Source organism: Podarcis liolepis, assembly GCF_965112155.1.
Source record: "Podarcis liolepis genome assembly, chromosome: 4".
Taxonomy (NCBI): Eukaryota; Metazoa; Chordata; class Lepidosauria; order Squamata; family Lacertidae; genus Podarcis; species Podarcis liolepis.
The window spans coordinates 63,203,173-63,208,713 of NC_139558.1; positions in this window are offsets into that span (position 1 = coordinate 63,203,173).

The window sequence follows — 5,541 nt, forward strand, 5'->3', positions numbered from 1 at the left end:
TTCAAGAATAGAACATGTTACAATGGGTAACAAACGCTGCAACATTCTAAAAAGACTAGTGATTTATCATGGGAAATAACTGTGATGTAAATTATTTAACAAAATTGCCATGATGATAGCCAATAACATTGTAACAGAAAAGCTGCTCTTTTGACTAATTAAAAGTAAAGCGCAGGAGACCCAAACACATCCCTTTTCCTCAGATGTGTGTTCAAACAGTGAAAGGAGAAACATTTTGAGAGGAGAGACTACTTTACACTAACGGTGTAATTTGATAGAGTTTGGAGCTCTGCTAATGAGCTGATGTAACTTGCATATTAAAGAATGATAGAAAAACTTTTGAGAGTTCTCACACAGGCTTTATTAAGCAGATGACCTTACAGAGCGAGTCTCCCCATAGCTTTACCTATAGAAATGTTTCAGTGCTGGGCTTAAGTTTTTGTCCATTGAATAGAAAATTAGATTTATATTTGGGAATTCCAAGATTCAAATCTCACCTCAGGTGTATACTTTCTTGATGAATTTAGATGAGGTAGCTATATTTCTGTTTACCATTTGTGAATAGGAAATAGCAACGTTTTAAATCATCATGTTGTAGTGAGGATAACTGAGATATCAGCTAAGGAGTACTTGAAGTTTGCCAAAAGTTTTTGATCAATAGCCTGAGATCAGTCACAGAACAGATGAAATTAGCTCAGATAACTGAGCAGGAAATACTGTCTGGGTTCAGAGTGCGTGAAGCAATAATGTGTGAACACAGATGCAATAATGTGTCTTCTATACATGGTAAAGCCTGTATTTTAAAATTAAGTCAGAAGAAAAGTCTTCTAATTTTTGGTCGTACCTTCAGTCTGGCTCCAAACATCTGGTAGTCAAAGTAGTGGTTGAAAATAATTAGTCTTTAATTGCCATCAATTTTAATTTTCACCTCGGTGAAAAACCGGTTAGTGGGTTCTAAACCCTTGGTAAACTGTAATGAAATCTTCATTTCTGGAAGTCTCTGCTAGCTAACTCAAAGACTCCATTTCGGGTTTCAAGATTGCAGTTCAGTAGAAGTATTGTAAGCTATTGTCAAAGGAACAGGAATGCTTTCACTATTGTGCATTCATTTTCCATGTGAATGTGAGGGAGACTGGGGCCGTATGTAGGACTAGAAATCCAGAAAGGCTAAGGGGCAAGCAGGCCTGGCAGCACAGCTGAGAGGGATGCTGCTAGACATGAGAGACACTCGCCTATATTATCTGTTAAGGGTAGGGTACAGGGACAGCATAAAAGGGGTCACATATCAGTGTTAGAGCATCTGCTTTCCATGTGGAAGATTCCAGGCTCAACCCACAGCAGCTGCAGGTAGGGCTGGGAGAGACTTCTGCCTGAAATCCTGTAGACAATACTGAACTAGCTGCCCAATGGTCTACCTTGGATTAAGGCAGATTTCTGTGTTCCTAGAATTATGCTGCCAGGACCTATTATTGAAAAACATTTGGAGAGGAGGAATTATGGACAGCGAGTAGGAAGCAGCAGTGTTTAGAGGACAGCCACAGGCATTAATTGGAGGACATTAACAGGGACAGGAGCAGAACATGACAGCTACAACAGGGCATTTAACTGCAGGTTTCCATGCTTAGCAATGACCTAAATGCCCACAGAGCAAGGCAAGAAACAGCCCTTTGCTGGCATCACTGTGGTGTGTGCAACGGATGAAGGCAAGAACTGGTGTTTGAATGTTACAGAAACACTTTTCTAAAAGTGTGTCGGCACTGGCAGGTGAGCAGTGGCACCATTTGGGCTCCACTGCAGGTAACAAAGGACTGGCATTTCTGGTACTGAATTGCGAGATAAGAGAGAGAGTTTGGATTTGATATCTGCTTTATCACTACCCTAAGGAGTCTCAAAGCGGCTAACAATCTCCTTTCCCTTCTTCCCCCACAACAAACACTCTGTGAGGTGAGTGGGGCTGAGAGACTTCAGAGAAGTGTGACTAGCCCAAGGTCACCCAGCAGCTGCATGTGGAGGAGCGGAGATGCAAACCCAGTTCACCAGATTACAAGTCCACCACTCTTAACCACTACACCATGCTGGCTCTTAAGATTAACTATGAACGTGAATGCTAAAGGAGGTTTTATTTCTGCAATAAGACAGCCGCTCCCAGTCTCTAGTCACTCCAAACGGGACAGCATGAAATCTGCATTTCACAGCAACTTTGTGCTCAGTTTGGAAAAACCCAACCCATCCTCCTAGAATGCATGGTCCTGAAGGTCCATTGCTGGGTGTCCAGGTACATTGAAATGCTCCCCCCATTTTTACCGGTTTGTCAGTGTTGCCATTTTTTTAGAGTAAGTCCCACCAGCTGTAGCTCAATGATAGAGCATCTGTTCAGGATGATCCCTGATCCCTGTTCAGGATCTGCAGGAGATCCCAGATCCAATCCCTGGCATCTCCAAGGTAGGACTAGGAGAGAATGCTGCCTGAAATCCTGAAGAGCTGCTTCCAGTTGCTGTAGACAATACAGAGCTAGGTGGACTAGCTCTGTATTGTCTACAGGCAATTTCCTGTGTTGGAATCAATGAGGCTTTCTTGTATTTAGGCATATGCAAGATTGCACTGTGTGAATGACTGATTTGTGTTTGTTTATGCTCTTGCAGTCTGTTAGTTTCACTAATTTCATTCAGGCAATTTGAAACTTGCAAAATAAAATAAAAAAACTTTACAGTGCAATGTGAGGAGGTTGGTAGCAAGCAAGCAAGCAAGGAAGGAAGACCTTGCCTGATCGCTGGTTTAAGCCAAAATCATTTGAGGACATAAGAACAAATCTCATTGTCAATCTGTTATTGTAGCACACCTGAATTTTCCATTTTAATATCAAAGATAATCAAAAATATGTGTTCTTTTGTTAAAAAGTGGCATGTATCAATCATGAAGTGAAAAAATGAAAGAAACAACCGTAATACATTATGGGAAAGTACCAGCGGTGGGGGGTGGGGATTTCTTTTCAACAACACAAAGAGCTAGGCAGTGCAACTCTCTTAAACAAGTATCTATAAAAAGCTGTTGAAAGAATAAATTTCCACTGTCCCCTGGGAGCCTGCTTTACAGTTTTTCATTGTATTGTAGTGCTGTATTAACACAATACCTAGGATAGGTCATCTTTTGGACAGGTAAATCATAAAATACATGCAATTTGCCAACAGGAGCTGAAGCAAACAGCAAGCAATAATATACTAAAAACCAATTAGAAGCAAGACATCTTCCAGGGAAGAGGGAGGGGAAGAAGGGCTAGGGCTTCCCTCTGAGATCCTCGACAGCACTGCCTTCTCGAAATTGGCTTCCAGAAATTGGCGACAGTGACACTCTCTGCAGAGTTTTACCATGACACTTTTTTTAAATAGCAAACCACAACAACAGCAACAAAATCAAATTTGAATTCTGCACCTAGATCACACTTTCAAGTCAGAAACATGTGCTTTATGTAGCATTGTTTGAAGTTCCTCTGTCTCTTTTCTGATTTGCTGCTTCCCTTTATCACTCTCTGTTACATCAGATAGGCTGCCAACGGTTTTGCAGGAGAGGTGAGCAGAATGCTGACAATCTGCATTTGTAGTTATGTAGAAAGTGGCTGGAACTGCTGACTTTTAAAAATAGCAACAGCTAATTCCCCTGTGAGCTGCCGGAAGCTACTAAAGAAGATGTAGGGTTTTAAATCTTTGATGTTAGCATGGTTAAGTAATTAGGAGGCTTGGGGACTTCAACCCCCCCCCCATGAGGTTTTTCTATATTTTATATAGCACCATTTATTCCAATAATTTTAATACAATGTTCATGTACTAGGAGGTATCCATTATTGCAGAATGTTGCCAAGTGGCAAAAAGGGGTGTTACCTTCCATTTGGTAGAGTGAGATGAATTATTTTAACAACAATGATGGTTATTCAGCATAATAATAATTTACTAAAGTGTGTCTCGTGGTTGTTATTTACCTTAATAGCTAAGAATGGAGCTTTCATATTTAGAGGCACAAATTGCAAGATGTAATTGAAGATATCAGATGAGTTTCCCAGGTTGAGGCCAAGGGCTGAAATGAGGATTGGCTAAACTGACGGCCTGAGAAATCCTCATGAAGTGAGGGAGTGAATTAAGGCATCTGATTGGGAGGGTGGTATATTATTGCATTGGGGAGGGAGTCTATGGACACGGGGCTATGTGTGTTATCTTAGATGTGATGCCAGGGGAACTTACTCAATTCTTTTTAAAAGCTTAATTTTGCTGGTAATGCATGCAACAATTGCAGCAAAAGCTCTGCTGTCTGTTTTGACAACCCAGCCACCATATTTGAAATCTTAAATTGGCCAAGCCATCCTGTCATTTTGAGGGATTTGGACTGGGGATGGAGAATGGAATCTGCTACACACTTACAGCACATCACAGAAATCCAGTCTCAAAGTAACAGGTGCACGAACTACAGTGGTACCTCTGGTTACATACTTGATTCGTTCCAGAGGTCTGTTCTTAACCTGAAACTGTTCTTAACCTGAAGCACCACTTTAGCTAATGGGGCCTCCCGCTGCTGCCGCGCCACTGGAGCACGATTTCTGTTCTCATCCTGAAGCAAAGTTCTTAACCCAAGGTACTATTTCTGGGTTAACAGGGTCTGTAACCTGAAGCGTATGTGACCTGAAGCGTATGTAACCCAAGGCACCACTGTATTGGAGCCTAGCTCTCAGTTGAGGAATGGCTGATTACCCATAAAAATGAATGGGGAACAGAGAGCTGTTTCATACAGAGCAACTTAAAATCTGAACCACAGATAAAAGGTGGCAGAACACAAAATGATTCAGAAACAGAACATACTTGCTTAAAACAAATCACATGTACAAGGTGAATCTTGGGGCCCATGCACATATCTATCATATACAGGAAGTGCAAGTCTCATTGGTTTTCTGCATTACATGTATGGTTAAAAGTGAGTCACTATCTGTGATTTAAGCATTGCTGCATGCTTTAAAAACATGCAGGAGAGGTATAGTGCTAAATTTACAAATCTGACTGCATTTCTTTAGCTTTGAATAAGGGATGTAGATGCTCTCTCACTACCGAAAGTAATTGACTCCCATTTTCTTATGTGTTGTATTTGTACTTAGTATTCATATCTGATGTTCCATAAAATGTATAGGTTGTATTCATGTTTAACACTCCACTTGTCGGGATAATGGTTTTTGTTGCTGTTTTCCTTGCCTGGTGTTTTTCTTTTTTTAGTTCTCCCTTCCACTAATATGTGGATACAGATAAATAAATATAGTTATATCCACCACCCTTCTCAGTCATATTCCTGGATCTGATAAAGCATGCTGTGACCTACATAAGCTCAGGCCGTAATAAACCAATTAATCCTTGTGTTGCAACAACATTTTTTATCTTTTGTTGCTCCAGGCTGTTATTTTCTGGAATCTTCTGGAATTTGAGGGACAAAGACAAACTCCTCAGCTGGTATCGGAGCTGAATTAACACCTGTGAAACCAAGGAAGAAAAACCAATATTATACCAGCTG